We start from the raw sequence: 26879 nt of genomic DNA, 5'->3' as shown, positions 1-26879 counted from the left end.
CCATCAATCATCTGGACTGGTCTCCCATCTCTACCGCCTCTGACATCAACTCATCCTGGGAATTCTTTCAAAGTAAATTGCTCTCTCTCATGCACAGATTTATACCATCTCGTCTTCAGTTGTCATACCCTTCCTCCCGTCCATGGTACACGGATTCTTGTGGTGAGGCTGTTGCCCTGAAACAACTTGCTTTCGTCTCCTGGAAAGCAAATCCAACGGAAGGAAATCTCATTTCCTTTCACAAAGCCCGAAACAAGTGTGTGTCCACCCTCAGGAGAGCCAGGAAACAATATCTCACCGTTCTCAAGAACGAACTCTCTTATCTGTCTCCCTCTTCCAAATCCTGGTGGCATTAGGTCAAATCTGTTTCTGGTGTTTGTTCCCCCTCCATCCCCTCCCTCACCTCAAATGGCTTAACGGCTGACTCCGCACGTGAAAAAGCTGAATGCCTCAACTCTGTGTTTGCCTCTAAATCTTGTGTCCCAAACCCATCCCTCTCTGTACCCACCGTACCCAGTCGTACCCAGCTGCTCCTGGACTCTGTGTCCTTTCCTCCTGACAAGGTGGAAAAGTTTCTGTCAACCCTCGACTCTGATTCTGCAACTGGTCCTGACGGCATCAGCCCACGGGTCCTAAAATCATGTTCTTCTGCTCTTTCACTCCCTCTTTCTGTTCTCTTCACCCTCTCTTTTACTCAAGGTCATCTGCCATCTGCTTGGAAATCAGCCAACATCACTGGTTTGCACAAAAAAGGTGCAAAAACAGATCCCAGCAACTACAGACCAATCAGCCTTCTCCCAATTATCAGCAAAGTCATGGAATCCATCATTGCTTCAGATATTAAATCTTTCCTCTTCTCCAATGGCTTGATCTCTGATCATCAATTTCGTTTCAGACCTGGTCACTCTACTTTGGACATGCTGCTTCTGCTTTCTCAACAATGGATGGAGGTCCTCAACGCCAAACAGGAAATTAGAGCTGTCTCCCTTGACATTTCACCTGCCTTCGATACGGTCTGGCACCCTGCTCTGCTCACCAAACTCTCCTCCTTTGGTATCCATGGAAATCTCCACGCATGGCTGGCGGACTTCCTCTCTGGTCGTAGTCAACGTGTGGCCCTGAATGGGTTTCTCTCATCTCCTCTTCCTGTTCAGGCTGGAGTTCCCCAAGGTAGTGTTCTGGGCCCTGTGCTTTTTCTGGTCTTCATCAATGATCTCTCTGACTCTCTTGAAAATCCTCTCTATCTCTTTGCTGACGACTCTACTCTCTGTCGCTCCATTCCTCATCCCTCAGATCGGCAGTCTGCAGCCTCCTCACTCTCTGCAGACCTGGACAAAATCACAGACTGGTCAAACAAGTGGAACATGTCTTTCAATCCTGACAAATCTCACACTCTTACAATGTCTCTCCGAAAGGACCGACTGGACAACCCTCCCATCTACTTTCTCAACAATCCTCTCCAAGAAGTTCTGTCGCTCAAGCTTTTGGGTCTCACTATCTGCCATGATCTTTCTTGGGAAAACCACATTTCCAAGCTGGCCTCCAAAGCCAGTCGCCGACTGGGCATCCTCCGTCATGCGAAGTCCTTCCTTGGCACACCTGAGCTCCTCACCACATACAAGGCTTTCATCCGCAGCTCAATGGAATACTGTTCTCCCCTCTGGGCTGGTGCTCCTGCCTCACACCTTGCTCGGCTTCACGCTGTTGAGGCCAAAGCTTTCAGAATCATTGGAATCTCCTGCGATGTAGTCAACACCGAGGGCCTTTCACTCACTCACCGCAGGCAGGTTGGTGGTCTTTCTGTCTTCTACCGACTCCTCTCCGGCCTTGCTCCCCCAGCTCTCTCTGTGCTCTGTCCCCCCAATATTCCTTCAGGTCGCACAAGATCTGCCTGCAACCCTCTTATGGTTAAACTGCCAAAGTCTAGGCTCTCTGCTCACCTTCACTCTTTCATTCCCCTTTTCTCCCGCCTCTGGAACAAACTCCCCCACTCCCTTCAATCCCACTCCTCCCTCCAGGTCTTTAAAACAGCTGTTCACCACCATCTCTTATCTTCCCCCATCGAAAACCTTGAACTTTTCTACCCCAGGTAATTCACCCCAGAGTCCTTGCAGTGTTCATATGTTTTATTCCTCTCCCACCTCCCCCCAAGTCCTCCTGATGTCCCTGCTCTCAAATGTTGTGTTTGTGTCCTTCCCCCTCTTCCCCCTCTCTTATGTGTCCTTCCCCCTCTCTCCCCATCTTGTCTGCCGCTCCCCTTGTTTTTTTGTGTTTTGTGTGTCGGTTTGTCTTTTTGTGTGATTAATGTTAGCTCTTTCACGAGCCTCGATCTTGTATACAAAAAAAATAAATATATATATATATATATAGCAAACGTTTAATGCAAAATGTGCTCCATATCACCAATATAGGAAACGTTTAATGCAAAATGTGCTCCAAATCACCAATATCGCTAACGTTTAATGCAAAATGTGCTCCACTTCACCAATATAGCTAACGTTTAATGCAAAATGTGCTCCATATCACCAATATAGCTAACATTTAATGCAAAATATGCTCCATATCACCAATATAGCTAACGTTTAATGCAAAATATGCTCCATATCACCAATATGGCAAACGTTTAATGCAAAAATGTGCTCCATATCACCAATATAGCCAACGTTTAATGCAAAATATGCTCCATATCACCAATATAGCTCACGTTTATGCAAAATGTGCTTCATCTATCTATAATTCCAGTAATCTCTGTGTGTATGTTTGTATGTGTGTATGTTTGTATGTTTGTATGTTTGTATGTATGTATGTTTGTCTGTGACCGCTGTTTCTCGACAACTACCGGTCCGATATACTTTAAACTTGCCAGGTATATTGCTGGGGACCCGAGGATGTGCCTTTTCAAGGTTTCATATTAATCGGACAAGTAGTTACCGAGCTATGTCCAAAAAACGATTCAACCAATCAGAGAGCAGCGAGCTATCACGTGTGCCGAACGTGGCGAACAGACTCTGCCTCGGACGGCACATTTGAGAGCGTATTTATTTATTTCACGTTGGCAAACTATGTTGCCGTTAAACTATGTTTTAAAACTAATTACGTGCACGCTATGGCGATTTCTTTACCAAACTCCGCAAGCCGTTCGCTTTGGACCAAACCATTTCATGTAAATAGAGGGGGGGGATTGTCACCGTACTCGCAAGCCGTTCGCTTTGGACCAAACCATTTCATGTAAATAGAGGGGGGGGATTGTCACCGTACTCACAAGCCGTTCGCTTTGGACCAAACCATTTCATGTAAATAGAGGGGGCGGGATATAATTTTAGATATATATATAGTACGGGCATGCCCTAGTATCACCAATATAGCTAACGTTTAATGCAAAATGTGCTCCATTTCACCAATATAGCCAACGTTTAATGCAAAATGTGCTTCATGTCACCAATATAGCTGACGTTTAATTAGAGGAGTAAGAGGCCTATGACTCCAAGGCCGGGAGGAGGCCGGGAAGAGAAGAACGACCCCTAGACCGGGAGGAGGCCGGGAATAGGCCGAGAAGAGGACGACGGCCCAGGGGCTGGGAAGCAGCTGGGAAGACGCCGAGAAGAGGCCGAGAAGAGGCCAACGACCCCGAAGCCAGGAAGAGGCCGGGAAGGCGCCGAGAAGAGACTGACGACCCCGAAGCTGGGAAGCGGCTGGGAAGAGGCTGACGACCCCGAGGCCGGGAAAAGGCCGGGATTAGACCAATGACCCCGAGGCCGGGAAGATGTCGACGTCCCCGATCCCGGGAAGAGGCCAATGACCCCGAGGCCGGGAAGAGGCCAATGACCCCGAGGCCAGGAAGAGGCCAATGACACCGAGGCCGGGAAGAGGCCAATCACCCCGAACCTGGGAAGCGGCTGGGAAGAGGCTGACGACGCCGAGGCCGGGAAAAGGCTGAGAATAGACCAATGACCCTGAGGCCGCGAAGATTCGGATGACCCAGAGGCCGGGAAGAGGAAAATGACCCCGAGGCCGGGAAGAGGCCGACGACCCGGGAGGAGTCCGGGAAGAGGCTGACGACCCAGAGACCGGGAAGAGGCAATTGATCCCGAGGCCGGGAAGAGGCTGATGACCTCGAAGCTGGGAAGCGGCTGGGAAGAGGCGAATGACCCCGAGGCCGGGAAAAGGCCGGGAATAGACCAATGACCCTGAGGCCGGGAAGATGCTGATGACCCCAAAGCTGGGAAGCGGCTGGGAAGAGGCTGACGACCCCGAGGCCAGGTAAAGGCCGGGAATAGACCAATGACCCTGAGGCCTGGAAGATGCCGATGACCCAGAGGCCAGGAAGAGGCAAATGACCCTGAGGCCGGGAAGAGGCTGATGACCCGGGAGGAGTCCGGGAAGAGGCCGATGTCCTCGAGGCCGGGAGGAGGCCAGAAAAAATCCGACAACCCCAAGACCGGGAGGAGGCAGGGAAGAGGCCGACCACCCTAGGCCGAGAGGGGGCCGGGAAGATGCCGACCACCCCGAGGACGGGAGGAGTCAGGGAAGAGGCCGACCACCCTGAGGCTGGGAAGAGGCTGACGACCATGGGAAGAGGCCGGCGTCCCCGAGGCTGGGAAGAGACAACGTCCCCGAGGCCGGGAAGAGGCTGGGAAGAGCCCGACGACCTCGAGGCCAGGAGGAGGCCGGGAAGAGGCCGACAACCTCGAGGCCAAGAGGAGGCCGGAAGAGGCCGATGACCCAGAGGCCGGGAGGAGGCCAGGAAGAGGCCGGGAAGAGGCCATTGACCCCAAGATCGGGAGGAGGCTGGGAAGAGGCCGGGAAGAAGCCGTCAACCACGAGGCTGGGAAGAGGCCTATGACCCCAAGGCAGGGAGGATGCCGGGAAGAGCCTGATGACCCCAACCCCATGAGGCAGCCAGGAAGAAGCTGAAGACCCAGAGGCCAGGAGGAGGCAGGGAAGAGGCCGACCACGCTGAGGCCGGGAAGACGCAAACCACCCTGAGGCCGAGAGGAGTCAGGGAAGAGGCTGACGACCCCGGGAAGAGGCCAGGAAGAGGCTGACGACCCCGGGAAGAGGCCGGCATCCCCGAGGCCGGGAAGAGGCTAATGTCCCCAAGGCCGGGAAGAGGCTAATGTCCCTGAGGCCGGGAAGAGGCTAACGTCCCCGAGGCCGGGAAGAGGCCAATGTCCCTGACGCCGGGAAGAGGTTAACATCCCTGAGGCCGGGAAGAGGCTAACGTCCCCGAGGCCGGGAAGAGGGTAACGTCCCCGAGGCCGGGAAGAGGGTAACGTCCCCGAGGCCGGGAAGAGGGTAACGTCCCCGATGCCGGGAAGAGGCTGACATCCTTGAGGCCAGGAAGAGGGTAACGTCCCCGATGCCGGGAAAAGGCTAACGTCCCTGAGGCCGGGAAGAGGGTAACGTCCCCGATGCCGGGAAGAGGTTAACGTCCCCGAAGCCGGGAAGAGGGTAACATCTGCGAGGCGGGGAAGAGGCTAACGTCCCCGAGGCCGGGAAGAGGCTAGCGTCCCCGATGCCGGGAAGAGGGTAACCTCCCCGATGCCGGGAAGAGGCTAACATCCCCGAGGCCGGGAAGAGGCTAACGTCCCCGATGCCAGGAAGAAGGTAACGTCCCCGAGGCCGTGAATAGGCGAACGTCCCCGAGGCCGGGAAGAGGCGAACGTCCCCGATGCCGGGAAGAGGGTAATGTCCCCGGGGCCGGGAAGAGGCCAACGTCCCCGAGGCCGGGAAGAGGCCAACGTCCCCGAGGCCGGGAAGAGGCCAACGTCCCCGAGGCCAGGAAGAGGCCAATGTCCCCGAGGCCGGGAAGAGGCCAACGTCCCCGAGGCCAGGAAGAGGCCAACGTCCCCGAGGCCGGGAAGAGGCTAACGTCCCCGAGGCCGGGAAGAGGCTAACGTCCCCGAGGCCGAGAAGAGGCTAACGTCCCCGAGGCCGGGAAGAGGGTAACGTCCCCGAGGCCGGGAAGAGGGTAATGTCCCCGATGCCGGGAAGAGGCTGACGTCATTGAGGCCGGGAAGAGGGTAACATCCCCGATGCCGGGAAGAGGCTAACGTCCCTGAGGCCGGGAAGAGGGTAACGTCCCCGAGGCGGGGAAGAGGCTAACGTCCCCGATGCCGGGAAGAGGGTAACGTCCCCGATGCCGGGAAGAGGCTAACGTCCCCGATGCCGGGAAGAGGGTAACGTCCCCGAGGCCGGGAAGAGGCGAACGTCCCCGATGCCGGGAAGAGGGTAACGTCCCCGAGGCCGGGAAGAGGCGAATGTCCCCGATGCCGGGAAGAGGGTAACGTCCCCGAGGCCGGGAAGAGGCGAACGTTCCCGAGGCCGGGAAGAGGCTAACGTCCCCGAGGCCGGGAAGAGGCTAACGTCCACGAGGCCGGGAAGAGGCTAACGTCCCCGAGGCCGGGAAGAGGCTAACGTCCCCGAGGCCGGGAAGAGGGTAACGTCCCCAGGCCGGGAAGAGGCTAACATCCCCGATGCCGGGAAGAGGCTAACGTCCCCGAGACCCAGAAGAGTCTAACGTCCCCGAGGCCGGGAAGAGGCTAACGTCCTCGAGCCCCAGAAGAGGCTAACGTCCCCGAGGCCGGGAAGAGGCCAACGTCCCCGAGGCCGGGAAGAGGATAACGTCCTCGAGGCCGGGAAGAGGATAACGTCCCAGAGGCCGGGAAGAGGATAACGTCCCCGAGGCCGGGAAGAGGAAAACGTCCCCGAGGCCGGGAAGAGGATAACGTCCCAGAGGCCGGGAAGAGGCGAACGTCCCCGAGGATGGGAAGAGGCTAACGTCACCGAAGCCGGGAAGAGGTTAACGTCCCCGAGGCCGGGAAGAGGCTAACGTCCCCGAGGCCGGGAAGAGGCTAACGTCCCCGAGGCCGGGAAGAGGCTAACGTCCCCGAGGCCGGGAAGAGGATAACGTCCCAGAGGCCGGGAAGAGGCGAACGTCCCCGAGGCTGGGAAGAGGATAACGTCCCCGAGGCCGGGAAGAGGATAACGTCCCCGAGCCCGGGAAGAGGCGAACGTCCCCGAGCCCGGGAAGCGGATAACGTCCCCGAGGCCGGGAAGAGGACGACGACCGTGAGGCTGGGAAGAGGTCGAGAAGAGGCGGAGGGGAGGTGCATCCTCCCAGTCAAACATCTTATACATCTTTCAAAATTGGGCTTCCCACACCTATCCCTCACCGCCGACTCATCAGTTTATTTTTCGACATTGCAGCACATCTGTGAAAACCGGTAGACCCTGACACACCTCTCTGGGAGTTTTATGAGGATAGGCTTGCACAATATGTGCTCTGTCTCTGCAAGGATAAGAGTGAACACGTTGGTGAAACGGATGTGCCCGAGTTTGCCTGTGGAATCATCTCAAGGTGGAGTGTGTCGGTTACCGTTGCATTTATAATCACCACACCTGCAATAAGGCCACAATAACATGGTGTCTCCATCCTTTATCACATCACACCCATAAAAACAACCCATTGCAGACACCTGTATTCATCCATTCCAGGACCTCGTCAAGAACTCCGACGCATTTGTTAAAACACTAATTTCACTTCATGATTTAATTCAGTTGTTTTATGACGTCATTCCGTGACCACTTTGACAAAACGTTCATCGGTTCCCCTTGTCTGTTTCTGTGCAAAGACAAATTCATTTGAAATCCAGACATCAAAGACCAATTTTAGACTTTACTGCTATTTATTGCTTTGTAGATACAGTTTAATCATTTACAGTGATCAGTGTGAGACTTCGAACTCGTCCCCAAAGAATGTGAATCGCCACGAATGGGGAAGATATGTGGTGTAACCTTCATGGAAACCGATCCTTTTAAAATGCAAACTCTGGGTGCTGCTCGGTGCTCACTACGTGCAATTTGGTGCGACCAACGCTTCTGTTTATGAAAGTTTTTTTCTTCCATCCAATATGACTTCCAAACCACGTGACCGATGACATCATAAATTTACATTCTCCAACATAATTGTTGCACAAGTCACACAAGAAACTTCAAACTGATTGGACTAAGTGTTGTGCTTGTCGAATTAATGACGTCATAAAAAAGAACAACATTTATTCCCCATGTGTAGTTCTTTACAATGAGCTACGTTTCAATTTTTTCCATGGAGCGGTTTCATAGATATGTTTAAACTTTTTTTCGTTTTTTTCCAAGATGGCGACTGTACCACATGACCTATGACGTCATAATTATCATTTTAAAACTATGCAGGAGGAGGCGCTCCTAGGATGAAAATTCTATGTCCATCGGACCAACGGTCGCAGAGAGAGAAAAAATCATACTGATCGGATCAAGCGTTGCACTTGTCGAATTGTGACTTCATAATGAACGCACTGATGACATCATCATCATCATGAGCATAACTTTGTCCCCATGGAGAGGACTTGACAATGAAGCATGTGTCAATATTTTTTCCATTGAGCGGCTTCGGAGATATGGAGATTAAACTTTTTTTCCAAGATGGTGTTTGTCACACGCGACCCATGACGTCATAATTATCAATAACAAATTCTACTGGAGGAGGTGCTCCTATGGTGCAAAGTTTTGTGGAGGAGGTGCTCCTATGGTGCAAAGTTTTGTGGAGGAGGTGCTCCTATGGTGCAAAGTTTTGTGGAGGAGGTGCTCCTATGGTGCAAAGTTGTGTGGAGGAGGTGCTCCTATGGTGCAAAGTTTTGTGGAGGAGGTGCTCCTATGGTGCAAAGTTTTGTGGAGGAGGTGCTCCTATGGTGCAAAGTTGTGTGGAGGAGGTGCTCCTATGGTGCAAAGTTTTGTGGAGGAGGTGCTCCTATGGTGCAAAGTTTTGTGGAGGAGGTGCTCCTATGGTGCAAAGTTTTGTGGAGGAGGTGCTCCTATGGTGCAAAGTTTTGTGGAGGAGGTGCTCCTATGGTGCAAAGTTTTGTGTCCATCGGACCACCGCTTGCTGAGAAAATGAATTTTAAAATTGCAGACACGTGCTTACGTACGCCACACCTATGCAGGTACACGATCGCTTAACCGCACTTTGGCTTCACGAGCGCAGGGTAATAACCATTCATTTCACGCCATGTGGTGTTTCGGGCTTCCGACGCAGTTTCATTGGCTAAGGAGTGCAATCCTGGGCGGGCGCCACGACCACACAGGATGATTCCTTCCTCACCTAATTTGCCATGCTTATCGATCCCATATTTAGTTCATTATCACTGACGTTTCACTCACCTTGTCACCCACATTGCTCACCCTGTCACCCACATTGCTCACCTTGTCACCCACATTGCTCACCCTGTCACCCACATCGCTCACCTTTCTCACCCATATTGCTCACCTTGTCACTCACATCGCTCACCTTCTCACCCATATTGCTCACCTTCTCACCTTTCTCACCCATATTGCTCACCCTGTCACCCACATCGCTCACATTCTCATCCATATTGCTCATCTTGTCACTCACATCACTCACCTTCTCACCCATATTGCTCACCTCGTCACCCACATCGCTCAAATTGTCACCCACATCGCTCCCCTTGTCACCCACATCGCTCACCTTCTCACCCATATTGCTCACCCTGTCACCCACATCGCTCACCTTCTCATCCATATTGCTCATCTTGTCACTCATCACTCACCTTATCACCAATATTGCTCATCTTGTCACTCACATCACTCACCATCTCACCCATATTGCTCACCCTGTCACCCACATCGCTCACCTTTCTCAACCATATTGCTCACCCTGTCACCCACATCGCTCACCCTGTCACCCACATCGCTCACAATGTCACTCACATCACTCACCTTCTCACCCATATTGCTCATCTTGTCAACCACATCGCTCACCTTCTCATCCATATTGCTCATCTTGTCACTCACATCACTCACCTTCTCATCCATATTGCTCATCTTGTCACTCATCACTCACCTTATCACCAATATTGCTCATCTTGTCACTCACATCACTCACCATCTCACCCATATTGCTCACCCTGTCACCCACATGGCTCACCTTTCTCAACCATATTGCTCACCCTGTCACCCACATCGCTCACCCTGTCACCCACATCGCTCACAATGTCACTCACATCACTCACCTTCTCACCCATATTGCTCATCTTGTCAACCACATCGCTCACCTTCTCATCCATATTGCTCATCTTGTCACTCACATCACTCACCGTCTCACCCATATTGCTCACCCTGTCACCCACATCACTCACCCTGTCACCCACATCGCTCACCCTGTCACCCACATCGCTCACCCTGTCACCCACATCGCTCACCCTGTTACCCACATCGCTCACCTTCTCGGTGCAGGAGACAGGTGTTGAGGGGTGTGCAGGAGACAGATGAGGAGGGGTGTGAAGGAGACAGATGGGGAGGGGTGTGAAGGAGACAGGTGGATAGGGACATGTGATGAGGGGTGTGAAGGAGACAAGTGGAGAAGGACGTGAAGGAGACAGGTGGTGAGGGATATGTGGTGATGGGCATGCGGTGAGAGGCAGGTGGTGAGGGATATGTGGTGAGGGAGAGGTAGGCATAATAGAGATATTTGAATTGTACATTGGATGTCTTTAAAGCTTTGTACCAAATGGTGGTTCACATACAGTGGTGAGGTGAGGTAAGGGGCAGGTGGTGATGGGCATGTGGGGAGAGGCAGGTGGTGAGGGATATGTGGTGAGGGGCAGGTGGTGATGGGCATGTGGGGAGAGGCAGGTGGTGAGGGATATGTGGTGATGGGCATGCGGTGAGAGGCAGGTGGTTAGGGACAGGTGGTGAGGGAGAAGTAGGCATAATAGAGATATTTGAATTGTACATTGCATGTCTTTAAAGCTTTGTACCAAATGGTGGTTCACACACAGTGCACCTGACATTTAATAAAAACATCACAAGCCAAGAGGGGGAGGATATTGGTTTGTAAGAGAAATAAAATGAAGAGGCAAAGTCAGGAATGTAGAGTAATAAAAACAAAGTCAAACACAAACATTCTACACAAGAGGCAAGTAATACATTCCTCTTTATAATGCGATATTTAGTCCACATGGAATGGAAAAGCGCGAACAGCCAAAATCTACCAAGTAAATCATTCGCCAAACATGGCCGCCGTGCCTTATGCAAAGTTTGCCATTCAAATCTACCTGTTTGCTTAGTTCTCGAGAAGGTTTACTCACAGAAAGCCGCCCCTATTTAGACAGCATTCTCAAATAGGCTCTTTTGAAGTCACGTAAACATTCAGACAATCCACACATTCCAGCCGTACAAGGAACGTTCCAGAAAAAGGTGTTAGTATTGCTCATCCATCCGAGGATCCAACTCAAAGGTAAACGTCGCACCGGATGTCACGTGACACTCACATCACGTGACTCAAGCTACGGCGGAGGTCGCAGCAATGTTGTTTTTCTTGCCTTAACCATCTTCTCATCTCTGCTCTTCTGTCGTTCACTTTCCCTCCCTCGCAGATTTCGTGTTGACCCGCACTAGCCGCCATTACCCACCCTCACCCGAGTCCCCCGAGCTAAACCTGCCTTATCAGCTCTGCTCCCTCCGACCGCCGAGCCTTTGTATGCCGGGCACAGATGGAGGCAACGCTAATGGACAGAATGTAAAGCCTGGAGCCTGGCATGCCTGTGCAAACAGTCGCGCTGTGATGGGTCAGGGGCCTTGAAAACGGGACGCGTGACCACTGGCTCCAAAATCTCAGGTCACTTTGTGCGAGAAAGCTGCAAAAACAGACGGCGGAGAAGCATCTCTCTGGATAACACGTCGCCTGCACAGATGGTGAGCGAGGGGCTTTAGCAGGAAAGGTGAGAGTGAATGGTGTGTAGGACATGGTTTTGGGATGTACCGGCCCTCATCGACGTCCCACGGATTTCCAGACACTTCCTTTCAATTGCAAATAGATGTCTTCATTGATGTAGAAGATGGATTTGGGATGAAACCAGCTGTAATCGATGTCCCAAAGATGCGTACGTACTTTCTGTAAATTTCTTCATCGGTATCTTCATGATCTGAAGCCTCATACCTACATGAGGTCAACCTGAAGCAAAGTATTCTCTGCGCTATCACCTTGTTATCCCCATGTGTAAAAAAAACCCCAAAAAACCCGGTGAATACTGTAATCAGATCCGTCTGTCCATCTGTCCTCCTAAGCGGTTGTGCAGAAATTCACAAAACTTGGTAGTTATGATCACAACATAGCAAGAAGGTGCAACAGCAGTGTTCTTTTTGGCCCGACCCACTGGGGCAGGGTCAAAAGGTCAAATTCCAAAAAATGCAATTATGGGCACATTTAAATTTTTTATTGTGGGCACAAAAACTTTGGAGCTACATTCAATCAAAATTGGGGGACGCATGACATATGTAACGATGGTTTTGGAAGTGACCCCAGTACATGACCCAGGATGTCACAGGTGCCAATGTGTTTTAGGGTCACGGGCGTCAAAATACAAAAATCCATTTTGAACTTAAAACTTGATATTGGGTAATTCCTGGTGGAACTTTTTGCCATCTTTCAACTTTGCTTTAGGTGGGAAGCGTGGGGATTTGTGATGGCGCGCCATCAACTTCGCCCTCGTAATCCGATTGTGGAGCCAGTATTCCCACGAAAAATGAGAAAAATAAATCGTTTAAAATTGGGAGAGCTCTCCATAGGCCATTATCAAGGATCACCTACAAAATGGAGTGTCTCGTTTACCTTATGGTAAATGTATCGTCTATGCACAAACATTTGAAATGTCACATCAACAAAATGGCAAAACCAAATTTAAAAAGCCCCCTTATAACCAAACTAGCAGAAGTACCCGGCATTGCCGGGCGGGGGAGGGGAGGGGAGGGGGAAGGGGAGGGGAAGGGAACGGGGGGGAGGGGAGGAGAGGGGGGAAGGGTGGGGAGGGGGGAAGGGAGGGGGAGGGGAGGGGGAGGGGGGAATGGGAGAGGGTAGGGTGGAGGGGGAAGGGAGCGGAAAGGGAGGGGGAAGGGGAGGGGGAGCGGGAGGGAGGGGGAGGAGGGAAGGGGAGGGGAGGGATATAGATGGTTACTGGCAATTGATCACATCCACAAATGATGTAATCCACACAATTTATGTACTTTACATAACGTTAATAGGAATACATGGCCGTGTAGATGGGAATTACAGTTTGTTTGAAATAAATCACAAATATCAGATGAAAGTTTTTAAAATTTAGTACTATTCTCACTCAGAGTTAAACATCACCGCAATATTATGCGGTTGCTTCAACGTTTTCTGTGAATTATAAAGATGAAAGAAAAAAAACCTATGTGGTGTGAATGGCAATGGTCATTCGATATATTTTCACTTTTACGTTTTGGCTAACTCGCTCGCGAACCTGATGAAGATCCTGAGCGAGAATCGCTACGCTACGCTACGTTATGCTAACGCTGCGTTACGCTACATTACGCTACATTATGGCTAAAAATATGGATCTAAAGATGAAAGAAAAAAAAACCTATGTGGTGTGAATGGCAATTTTCCTCGCTGAAATGTGAAAAAACTGAATTACGTGCGAACGCATAACTGTGACATTATGGTGGCAAGGTTGGAACATCACGTGATCGCTCTGAGCGAATCAGCGCGCTGCTCTGCCACCGGCTGAGATTCCGTGTATAATGTTCCTCGCTGAAATGCGCTGAGGTAAATATGAAAAAAAATATGGATCTCGTCAAATATTTTTAGGTCGGCCATGTTCTTCCCAGGCTCAATGGCCATGTCTGTGCCAAATATCAAGCACGTGAGCCTCTCCGTTTAGGAGTCTATCGGTAACATTACACACACACACACACACACACACACACACACACACACACACACACACACACACACACACACACACACACACACACACATAAACTGTGTTTTATATATATAGATTACATCAATGTATATTTGTGCGAACTTCCTTTCATGACGTCATGTGTCGGAGAGGCGACCCTTCCAGGATTTCAACACTATCGCCAATAAACTTCTTAGGCAGAACCGACCCGATGTAGAGAGCATGGTACATGAAACGAACTAGAACAGCACTCGGTAGAGCGCACACCTCCGCCAGGCTGAACAGTTTGTTTTGTATCCCACCGATAGGCCGGATCTGGATTCGGACCAGAAACAAAATCGACTTGTTCTTGTCGCCTGACCAACACATCCACCTAGATTTGTCATAAGTCATCCATGATATTTTGAAATGTCATGCTGTATAATGTTTTTGACCCCATCACTCAATGGTGAAGTATCACTTGAAGTTTTTTTTAAATCTCGTATCTGGTTCCGGATCAAATCTTCATCAAAACTGAATCAATTCGTCCTTGTCACACACTCAACCTGTCTAGCAGGTTTCCTCCAAATCCCACCGCAACCTTTTTGAGATATCCATTTCAAAAACAAACAAACAAAGACGTCATGTAGAGCACGATACTTGCAAAATCCACTCTACCCCCAGAAAACATTTGCCATGGATACATCAAATTGTCCATTTCATTAAGATTTACATTGACGATCTCAATCAAACCTCAGGTCAATCGGATGGGAATTTATTATTTTTCAGATGAAAATTGATGATTTTAGAAGTTTGACCTTGAGTTGACCTATGAGCTTTTGCCTCCAAAAATAGTTGTTTGCCAAATTCAGTGATGCACTTTGCAATTTCTGTTCATCAAGTTAATAGCATAAAAAATGACGCTTTTTCTAATGAAAATTGATGATTTTAGAAGTTTGACCTCAAAATCAATAGGCTTACTCTTATGACCAACTCTACCGTTTGGTGAAGTTTTGTGATGCTCGGTTTAAAATTGTGACCTGTAGGCGATTGACATACAAACAAACAGACAGACACGATAACGTGCAAGATTTTCCAAGTCACAAAGAGGCTGGATGAAAGCATAACCTCCATCCACTTTTGGGGGCGGAGGTGGTTATGCCGACTTAATATGGACGAAATAAATATAGAAGGATTGAAAATGAATATTTGCAAAACGATCATGTCAAGTTCAATAACCATATTGCCACGAATCAAATTCATGTCAACCAAGTCAATCATAAAAGTGCGTTAACACATGTATCTGAGTGTCAAACAAATCAAATGTAAAAGTGTGTTAACACGTTTATCTGAGTGTCAACCAAGTCAATCTTAAAAGTGTGTTAACACATGTATCTGAGTGTCAACCAAGTCAAATGTAAAAGTGTGTTAACACGTTTATCTGAATGTAAACCAAGTCAAATGTAAAAGTGTGTTAACACATGTATCTGAGTGTCAACCAAGTCAATCTTAAAAGTGTGTTAACACATGTATCTGAGTGTCAACCAAGTCAAATGTAAAAGTGTGTTAACACGTTTATCTGAATGTAAACCAAGTCAATCTTAAAAGTGTGTTAACACATGTATCTGAGTGTCAACCAAGTCAATCTTAAAAGTGTGTTAACACATGCATCTGAGTGTCAAACAAATCAATGTTAAAAGTGTGTTAACACATGTATCTGAGTGTCAACCAAGTCAATCATAAAAGTGCGTTAACACATGTATCTGAGTGTCAACCAAGTCAATCTTAAAAGTGTGTTAACACATGTATCTGAGTGTCAACCAAGTCAATCTTAAAAGTGTGTTAACACATGCATCTGAGTGTCAAACAAATCAATGTTAAAAGTGTGTTAACACGTTTATCTGAATGTAAACCAAGTCAATCATAAAAGTGCGTTAACACATGTATCTGAGTGTCAACCAAGTCAAATGTAAAAGTGTGTTAACACATGTATCTGAGTGTCAACCAAGTCAAATGTAAAAGTGTGTTAACACGTTTATCTGAATGTAAACCAAGTCAATCATAAAAGTGCGTTAACACATGTATCTGTGTGTCAATCAAGTCAATCTTAACAGTGTGTTAACACATGCATCTGAGTGTCAAACAAATCAATGTTAACAGTGTGTTAACACGTTTATCTGAATGTAAACCAAGTCAATCATAAAAGTGCGTTAACACATGTATCTGTGTGTCAATCAAGTCAATCTTAACAGTGTGTTAACACATGTATCTGTGTGTCAACCAAGTCAATCTTAACAGTGTGTTAACACATGTATCTGTGTGTCAACCAAGTCAATCTTAAAAGTGTGTTAACACATGTATCTGAGTGTCAATCAAGTCAATCTTAACAGTGTGTTAACACATGTATCTGTGTGTCAACCAAGTCAATCTTAACAGTGTGTTAACACATGTATCTGTGTGTCAACCAAGTCAATCTTAAAAGTGTGTTAACACATGCATCTGAGTGTCAAACAAATCAATGTTAACAGTGTGTTAACACGTTTATCTGAATGTAAACCAAGTCAATCATAAAAGTGCGTTAACACATGTATCTGTGTGTCAATCAAGTCAATCTTAACAGTGTGTTAACACTTGTATCTGTGTGTCAACCAAGTCAATCTTAACAGTGTGTTAACACATGTATCTGTGTGTCAACCAAGTCAATCTTAACAGTGCGTTAACACATGTATCTGTGTGTCAACCAAGTCAATCTTAACAATGTGTTAACACATGTATCTGAGTGTCAACCAATTCAAATGTAAAAGTGTGTTAACACGTTTATCTGAATGTAAACCAAGTCAATCATAAAAGTGCGTTAACACATGTATCTGAGTGTCAACCAAGTCAAATGTAAAAGTGCGTTAACACATGTATCTGTGTGTCAACCAAGTCAATCTTAACAGTGTGTTAACACATGTATCTGAGTGTCAACCAATTCAAATGTAAAAGTGTGTTAACACGTTTATCTGAATGTAAACCAAGTCAATCATAAAAGTGCATTAACACATGTATCTGTGTGTCAATCAAGTCAATCTTAACAGTGTGTTAACACATGTATCTGAGTGTCAACCAAGTCAAATGTAAAAGGGTGTTAACACATGTATCTGAGTGTCAACCAAGTCAAATGTAAAAGTGTGTTAACACGTTTATCTGAATGTAAACCAAGTCAATCATAAAAGTGCGTTCACACATGTATCGGTGTGTCAACCAAGTCAATCTTAAAAGTGTGTTAACACATGTATCTGAGTGTCAACAAAGTCAAATGTAAAAGTGTGTTAACGCGTTTATCTGAATGTAAACCAAGTCGATCATAAAAGTGCGTTAACACATTTATCTGTGTGTCAACCAAGTCAATCTTAACAGTGTGTTAACACATGTATCTGAGTGTCAACCAAGTCAAATGTAAAAGTGTGTTAACACGTTTATCTGAATGTAAACCAAGTCAATCATAAAAGTGCGTTAACACATGTATCTGTGTGTCAACCAAGTCAATCTTAACAGTATGTTAACACATGTATCTGAGTGTCAACCAAGTCAAATGTAAAAGTGTGTTAACTGCACACTCCTGCACACTCCTCCAATACACACTCTGTAACACGCTCTGGTGTGCACTCCTGCACACACTCTGTAACACGCTCTGGTGTGCACTCCTGCACACACTCTGTAACACGCTCTGGTGTGCACTCCTGCACACACTCTATAACACACTCTCTCTCACACTCGCGCTCCACGCACGCCCTCTCAAACCACACAATGGGCCCATCGTGAACGCCCGGGTCTTGCCTCTGTCCCAAGCACGCCGAAAACCCGTTCGCGCCAAACACATTTGCGTCATTTTCGCAACTCACCTCGGGGACCTCCTTCCCCGGCTTCTTCGCCAGCACCTGCAAACTTTTAATTTCGTTAGTAAGCACGGCATCACGGTGCAAATACAGACTCTGCGTGGGTTCCATCACCTCCTCCCGCGATTTATTCACTTTCTCTCCCATCTCTTCAGCCCCAATTATTTCTTTTTCTTCGACGATCGTCGGCTAACTTCTTTCTTTTTATTTAAATTTCTTTAAATTTTTTCCCATTAAATTTCTTTTTCCATCTCAGCCTTCGCCGGCACCCCCGAAATTTTATTTTCCAATGCGACGACCGCCGGCTCCTCTACACCCTGCGTCATGACTCCCATAGCCCCGGTCAACTGGGCTGTCCTCCGCTCTACCTCGCTCCCCACGCGTTCCCCACACCGCGTCACCTCGTCGCGTACCACTGCCGCCTTCCTGCTCAACCTGCGCCCAATGTCCTCCCCTGCCTTTTTCATTTCTTTCTTCGATGCCACCCTCATTTTTTCCAATTCCCGGGTGGATTTGTCCCCCATTTTTTCCAATTCCCGGGTGGATTTGTCCCCCATTTCTTTCAATTCCCGGGCGGATTTGTCCCCCATTTCTTTCAATTCCCGGGTGGATTTGTCCCCCATTTCTTTCAATTGACCACCCATTTTGCTTTTCAATCGATCAGCCTCCATTTTTATGGATGCCTGCATTTGAGCTAAAAGTAGTTTGAGGCTAATCCCGGCTTGCACAGCGGGCCCGGCTTCCGCCACCACGTGCGAGGCGCCGCCATTTCCTTCACCAGCTGCCGCACCCTCATAAATTTTCCCTTCATCTACCAACTCCTCCTGTGGGTCCTGGGTCAATAATTCCTCCTCTTCTACCCCCACCGGCATTTTGACCATCTTGGCCAGCCATGGTACGAATATAAATTTGGTTTTACAACTAAATTTTGTGCACTCGTAATTTCGAGTGTGTGAAGCGCACTCTAGGTCCAATTATCTCACACTCCTGACACCAATTTGTTGTGGGCAATTTGTCCAAATTTTTTTTTCCAGGGTTCAAATCCCACTCCTGACACCAATTTGTTGCGGATCTCCCGAAGCCCGTTCCCGTTACAAAGGGGGGGATTAAACCCCTTTTTCCCCTGGGTCTTCGGTTCCGCGAGGTCGAATCGCCACTTCCGGAGCAAGCGTAAAAAAGGGTATCAGGACAACTTCGCACTTACCTTTAACCCACGCTGCCACGAAAGCGGGGACCGAACCTCGCACAAGCCACACTTAATTGAGTACGCCCGAGTGGTATGCGTATCATGTGACTCGTGCTGTTACTTTTATGGAACCCGATTTGAGCGGTTCTATTCGTACCATGAGAAGCCAATGGATGGAAGGGACGAGAACGGTCAAATCAAAGGAATAACACAATTTATTATTATTTACAATGATCAGGATGAAGGAAAGGGGACACAGAGCATAAGCTTAATCGATCTTAACTTATCCCCAGACAGAGGGCCCACTCACGCACACGGGGAGAAGAAGAGAAGAAGTTCTCGCGCCAAACGGGCTTTGCCGCCGGTCGCTCCGGGGCAGCTCACCCGGCGTGGCTCTCGGATGTTCACGGCACGTATGCTGGAGAAGGCAGGCAGGAGGAAATTGCGCTTCTGTGGCCCATCACGGGTCATCCTCTTGAGCGCGCGATTAATACAGCGCAGAGCGCAGGGCACGGGGCACGGGGAAAGTTCGTGTACAATCTCGATCACCGCAATTCAATGCACTCGTTCTGTGGTGCATTCTCGTGCGGCCTCACGCTCAACTCAACTCCACTCACTCTCACAGGGAACTTGAACTCGTCTCACAGGGAACTGTAATTCAGCACTTGAACTCACGATACTCTCTGGCTCTGACTGACGTGCACATGACTCTGACTGAGAACTCATCTGAGGTGTGGGGGGGGGGGGGGCTCGGAGCAGGGTTTAATGGGTCCGCCCCGGCCTGACTCGAATGTTCCAAAACCCCACCTCTCATCGTCGTGGTTAGCCACTCCCCTCGAGCTCTCATTGGCGGCTCGTGCTTACCGGCCACTCCTTCCTGCAGCGCCTCCCTTCGGCCTCACCAGACTTGTTCAGGCCTGCCACGTCGCATGCTATCGTCAAAAGAACCGCCATACTCACGGGCCTGGTCAACGCCAAACTAACACAGGACAGGACTACGCTTACATTCACGAATAAATAACTGAACTATCGCGAGGCTTCATGTTGTGGTGCATCTACCTATGAGGGGGAATTATCCTTTATTCCAAAACCACAACAATATATATATATTCTCCAAATCTTTGTTTTCTAAGCGAAGAACATTTTCTGCAGTTTCTAGTTTGACAATTATGAGAGTAGAGATGTTGTTGTGTATCCCGAGGTACGGAGACAGCCAATTGATCTCCCAGGAGTGACCCAAAGATACCCCACATCTACGATTGTGCACCCCCACCTTCACGAAGCCATGACAGAGTTAGAGAGAGAGACTTAGAGAGACTGAGAGAGAGACAAGAGGGAAAGGGTCGGTCCATGGGGACCGATCGCCATTCTGACCGTGACCGTGCTGCCCTGACAAATCCGGGCAGCAGTAAAGAATGGGGAAGATTTGGCCCCCGAATTGCATTTGGGGGTACAACCACCATGAAGAGGCGTCCCCAATAGTTGGCCTGAGTAGAGCAGTCACAGGAAAGTTTTCATTTCTGGAAGATGGTATCATGTTTCAGGAGATTTCTAATAGCAGCTGATAACTCTGAGTGGAAGAGTTCCCATGAGTATACACACACTGCGCGAATTCAAACACATACCTCATACTGTTGAGTACCCGTCGGAACACGTACTCTCTCTCTCTCTCTCTGCCCATCTCCCGGGTATCTCCAAGCCGCAGCAATGCCCTGGACAATGTCTGTAAATGTGAAACGGCAAAACTTAATGAAAGTGTCACTTGGGTGTCCGAGCTGCCGGTCGCACTGGGCCAGTAATTAATCACCGCAGAAGCAGCAACGGCTTCTCGTTTCAGAAGTTGCAGCGCAATAAGACTTCCTTGCTGGGGGATATGAAACCCAAGGCCTCTGTGATAATGCGCCACAATCACCGAATCGGACCGTTTCACTTTTGTTCTGATGGCGACTCGGTACAATTGGTTCCCTTATCTGGATGCCTGCAGCCTGGAACGTGAAGGAATCATTTTGCCACGTACAAAAGGATGCTGCTGTTTGAAGAAGATCCTTGTCGTCTCCACCATGACTGCTAAATATTAGGGTGGCCTACTCCTTACATGGGGCAGGAAGAGACGAACAAAAGGAAATAAATGACAAAAATAAACAGCTTAACTGAAGGTTGACAACATGTGTACTCGTGTGTGCGTGTGTGTGCATATTGATAACGACAAGTTGGCTCGTCAGGACTTGTAAAATCATGTCTATCAACAAGTTAGGCCTCAACCGGATTATAGAGATTGCTGATGGACTATTTGACTTCCACGACCCTTCGAAAGTTTTCATTTATTTACCTGCACGTCGCTGCACCACGGTGACAAGGTTGTTATGGAATCCGGCTGGAGGTGACCATACAGTGACTCCCATCTGGACCCTGCTGATCCCATTCCTACAATTGGTAAACGTGACGTAGGGTAAAAGGAGTCCATGTTAATTGGAGCAATAACCATTTTTTATCCTTACCAAATCAAGTACGAATAAACGATAATTAATACTTCGTACTTTATCCAGTGCCACAGATATATTTTCCTGCAGACTTTAAAAGAGCAGTGTCAATAAAAAAAAGGAAAGGAATCTGGCCAATATCAGAGGGATGAGATCTCATAAAGCAAGGCTAGCCTAGCGGGACAAAAGGCCCCTGGAAACAATTCAAAGAAAGATTCATTTATGGTTATAGTGGATTTTTGACATCACAGAGGAAATCCAAAAAGTTACATTTTTATTGCCAATTCCTGGGTGCACTTTATCACAGTCCATTGTAATCTGATCTGATGGCTTACACTTCGGAGCTTCAGGTGATCGACCCTCTTAGAGCCACCTGAACAGTTGTGATGAGAAAAGGTGGTTCAACCTACTCGAGCCGCAATAAGAAGTTTGGGACTTGGACAGGGTATAGTAACTTAAAGCAGAGGTGGATCCAGCATTTTGAAAAGAGGAATTGAAATGCCTCAACAATCACGGTTGGAAATGCATAACCAACAGGCTGCACTCATCCATCATTTCCTTGTGCAGGATTTGCTGATGTGAAGACCTACTTTTTGAAACAAAATTAAACGCTACATCCTAAGATTCCACACTGCAAACAGAACAGTCGGTGCGACACGAACTCCAAAAGGTCATGGCACGATTCCCAAAGCAGCAACTCACCCCAGTGCTGAATGGGAATGCAACTTTACTGAGATATCTTATGGGAATCACACTCAAAGTGAAAGGGAGATGATAGAGGAGCAAACGAGGCGTAATGGTGAGAGGGTCCACTCTGAGTCTGGGTGATCAGTGGTTCGAAGAACAACCGAGTCACACCTAAGACTTTCGAGATTAGGAGGAAAGTGAAAGAATAGGAAATTTAGTACACATGAAGAGAGGTGGGAAACACCATTTCGTGTAATCTTTGTGTACATGGAACAATTGTTTATTTATTTCATCTTTTTCAGAACAATGAAAATGGTAACAGTGTAGAAAATACCGAATAATAGGCCTCTCGATCAAAGTGTACCAATGCGACATGCAAACAGCAAAGCACCACGGCATGAAAGTAAAATCTGAAAATCAGCCTTCATGAGCTGATCGCTGAGCAAATAGTCGAGCTTGTTGCGGTCACGTGTATGAGCAACATCGTTTCCGCCATCTCGACAACATGAGCCAGAAAGAAGCATCATTTTTGGTGAAGAAATGCGCTTATGGAAGAAGGAACACAGATAGTGTGTAGGAGTAATAGTGATTGTACGATGTGAATTATGTTCCATTTCTAAAGCCAAGGACCTAATGAGAGAAGCGTAGGAGACTGAGAAAGGCTTAATGTCAATATTGTCGCGCGATTGCCCCTTGGTTAAGACCAGGAATCGTGGAATGGCCAAAACGAGCTTTAATGGGGGCGTTTATTCAATGACGGATTTGACTATACAAGCACGGGGGAAGAAGGAAGAAGAAGAAGCGGCGAGCACTCTTACCTCACGGCCTGTGCGCTCCAGCGTCTTCAACCTGCAAGGTGATTAAACTTACATGAACACAGGATGTTGAATAGAAAAGAAAATAATACAAGGGTTTATTTAAAACAATTATTGGGACAGGGAAACGCGATGATCAAACTAAATCCTAAGTTGGGACGTCCCCACACCAGACTTCAGAAACGAGACAAAGGGAGAATGAAGCAAATAAAATGTTGTGTTAGTTCGTGGGGACTTAGCTCTGTCTGTGGTGAGTCAGGACTCGTCAGCTTCGAGTGCCGTCGTCAGACTCGGCTCCGTGCTTGGCGGAAAGTAGACCTTGATGCCCCCGTTCGCGCGCTGCGAGGCCACCGAGCCACTCGCTCGCCCTGGTCTCGCCCGCTCTAGTGGCAAGCCTTGCTCGCTTCGTGAATGCCAAGGAGGAGAATCAATCGCGCTCCAATATTGCTCCAACAGGTAATTCGTGGTTCGCAAAAGGAAGGTCCAACCGGGAATGAAAGGCAAAGCAGAAGGGAGGTCCGGGCAGGAACTAAGCCAAAGCGAGAAGGGCCAAATGCCGGCGAGGCAGTTGTTTTGTTGCTCGTGATCTGATGTCAGTTCTCTTCCTCTGACAATCAGTGCCTCCTTTCCTTGTGACCTTGTGTGCCTTTTCACGTCACCGGGCCTTCTGCTTCAATCAGTGTGTAGCTTGCTGGTCGTTCGTTCGCACCCTCCGCACTGATTGGCCGAGCGTCTTTGGTATCACGTCATCATGTGGCATGTCCTTCATCTTCCCTACCCTCCAATCAGCGTCCTGCCTCCAACTCGCCCTTCCCCCCTGTCAACCAAGAGTCCTTCTGGGCATGGCTCTCGGCCCTTCTGTGCAATGTCTGCCTGTCATGGTGTACCACTGCACGGCCAGTGCCTGCTTGTCTTTTCGGTCAGTTATTTTGTCAGTCCTTGTAAGGGAGGGGGGGTTTAATTAATGTGGTGCACTAAGGGCCTATCTAAGTGTCTATAAGAATGCGTTGCCATAAGGGACAAAGGAATGATCACCAGGTCTGACACACAGGGGTCTTATCTTAGTCCCTACAACTATTTATCAGGCCCCATTCCTTGTAATTGGGACAAAGACACACCTTAATCCAACAAACCGCCGACAGGTCCTCTACTTATTTACATCGAGGTGGTTCTCGCTACCCACGACAGACGAAGCATGATACATATACAGATCTACCTAAATCTATATATGCCTACCCCAAAATTCATAACAATATTATAAGCATTACGCTTGAATGTTCAAAGGTAGGCATTACACTCACGGTTAATATAATTATATGGGGCAGACACTCACCACCCAAACATACTGTTACGTGTGTGGGGGGAGAGGGACCATAGCTAGAACTGTTACGATAGCATGGTCGGACATGTGCTCGAGTCGGACAGATTCTTCCATTGTAAAAGGGACACGTTAGATTAAATTGGTCCTGATCTTATGTGCACTGGAGAAGGCGGTGTTGTTACTGATAGAAACTAGCATAGGGCTCAGATTGTAAAATGGATGCACCTTCCTGTCAGGCAAGGATGGTATGTAAGCTCGGCAAGGAAGGTTGGCAAGTAAGCTCAGAGAGCAACATCACTTTGCGCATGGACTCATACACCTCCTACATGGTCTGCCAGGTAAAAGAACGAGGATGCCGGCTTGGATAAATATGTGAAATGGTGGTAATGGCGCCGAGGAAGGTGTAGCGCTGATCCATTGGGTGAATGCCCACTGAGAACACAGAGCAGCCATTCACCGAGCCAGGCAGACGTATCCACCAGTGGGTCCATGGGGAGGGATAAAACCTGGGCCACAGAGGCACAACGTACAGTTACCAGCAGTATGAGGAGTCACTAGGAGTCAGCAACTACGACCAGTTCCAGTTACGACCAGTCCAAGTTTCTGTGACTGCAAGTAACAGTCCGAGTTACTATGACTGCAAGTACCAGTCCGAGTTTCTGTGACTACAAGTACCAGTATGAGTTGCTGTGACTGCAAGTACCAGTCTGAGTTACTGTGACTGCAAGCACCAGTATGAGTTGCCGTGACTGCAATTACCAGTCCGAGTTGCTGCGGAAAGTACCGAACCCTGAGTTCATGCAGTCTGGCCGCAATATGAAGGGTGCCCGCAGATCTCTCGAAATCCTTGCCTGTTTCCCCATTGTTTTGGTACGAGTGAGGAAGTGCACATTGGCACCATCGTGGGTTTTTGTTTCACTGTACAATAAGTTTGTGTCATTCCTCCCCTTTTATTCTGTCTTTGTGCACTGGATTTGTTCCAGTTTCTTTGTCTTGACTCCCCTTGCCATTTCTTTTCATAAACCATTTTATTTATAAGGATGTCTGCCATCTCGGTCCTTCTCCCATGCATGGGAAACCATTTTGGTAATCAATTGGTCCTTGGAGATATAAATTGGATAAAGTCACTGTTTTTGTGGATTAATTAAATCGTATAAGGGAACCGACAGTCTCCTCGTGACCGTTTCCAGTAATTCTGTTCATCCTCGGGAGTTAATAAACTCTTGGAATGTCGGTTTGGCGTGAACCAAGACCGTAGACACGGCAATACATTCTGGAGATCATACAAAATTGGTTAAAGTTCTAATTGGTGGAATTTATTTATTTGCTTATCTATTTGTTTGTCTATCGATTTATTTGTTTCACCTCAATTTCCAGAGTGGCTTAGAGTGCAAAATATTTGTATTATGCTGGACATTTCAAATATAGTATCATTGTAATATCTTACAAATTACAATGAAGCTGAGTCTATGGGCCTATTATCACTTTGCCTTCGCTGACAGGTCGGTGGTCTGTCTTATTACCCTCGCCAAAGAAGAGGATATTGCATTTGAGTCCGTTTGTTTTTTTCTGCTCGTCTGTCTGTCTGTTTTTTTGTCCGAACAGAATAAATAAGATTTTCTCTGAAACCGTTGGTCCGATTGACAGGAAATTTTCACCGTAGGTGCAACTCCATCCGTAGAATTTTATAATGATAATTATGACGTCATGACGTCATAGGTCACGTGGTTCGGCCGCCATCTTGGAAAAACCGAAAACATTTGCACCTCTGTATCTCGGAAAGTGCTCAATAGAAAAGATTGAGACACGGCTCATTGCAAAGAACTCATGGGGAATAAAATATGTTAATGATGATGTCATAGGTGCCTCCATTATGATGTCATAATTCGACAAGTACAAAACTTCATCCAATCAAGATGAAATTTCTTGAGCGCCATGTCGGCATAAACTGGTGGAGGAAAAAAATAATGATGATGTCATTGGTCACGTGGTTCGGCCGCCATCTTGGAAAAACCAAAAAAAATTGCACCTCCATATCTCCGAAAGTGCTGAATTGAAAAAATTGATACATGGCTCATTGTAAAGAAGTCTCCATGGGGAATAAAATATGTTAATGATGATGTCATAGGTGCCTCCATTATGACGTCATAATTCGACAAGTACAAAACATCATCCGATCAAGATGAAATTTCTTGAGTATAATCTAGGAATAAATTAGTTTAGAAAAAAAATACTGATGATGTCATCGGTCACGTGGTTCGGTCGCCATATTTGTTTTAACACAAAAGCCTTAAAAACCACTGAAAATACATCCTGACGAGGGTTTGCAATCTCTGATTGCGCTTTTTCTTGTTTCGCATCATTTCTAGACTTTCACCCTCTCTACCCCTCCCCCCCCCCACCCCCAGTTGTCTGCAGGACACACACGGTCCATCATCAAAACCCTCCTAGTGAAACTGCTTAAATCCACAATCACTGTTCACCCCATCTCAAACCATGATCTTTTCTACACCCATTAAACCAGCCCGATCCATCTCAAAATGGTGCTTATGTATCCACCCCTTGCATTCTCCCCTAACCCTCATCGTTACTTCCCTATCACTCATCGTTACTTCCCTACCCCTCATTGTTACGTCCATAACCCTCTTCTCTTCGTTACGTCCCTAACCCTCTTCGTTACGTCCCTAACCCTCATCGTTACGTCCCTAACCCCCATTGTTACGTCCCTAACCCTCAAAGTCACGTCCATCCCTTGTTGGTCCCTCTC

General features: G+C 47.8%; 1 protein-coding gene across 3 annotated transcripts in view; it reads left to right on the top strand.

Annotated features, from left to right (window-relative positions):
• Positions 1 to 26879, top strand: part of LOC137435666 (uncharacterized) — a 123327-nt gene that overhangs the window by 70309 nt on the left and 26139 nt on the right. For 2 of the 3 annotated variants that reach the window (XM_078784074.1, XM_078784073.1), the window contains exon 2: positions 11433 to 11751. The gene's annotated coding sequence lies outside the window, so the exon portion shown is untranslated. Of the gene's footprint in view, positions 1 to 11155; positions 11752 to 26879 lie in introns of those variants that run through there. The other variant, XR_013624481.1, reaches the window with a different exon arrangement.

The sequence above is a fragment of the Myxine glutinosa genome, chromosome 9 (genome assembly GCF_964187855.1).
Source record: "Myxine glutinosa chromosome 9, kmMyxGlut1.1, whole genome shotgun sequence".
Lineage (NCBI taxonomy): Eukaryota > Metazoa > Chordata > Myxini > Myxiniformes > Myxinidae > Myxine > Myxine glutinosa.
The sequence above is the reverse complement of the archived record's forward strand: the minus strand, read 5'-3'. Positions and strand labels throughout refer to the sequence as shown.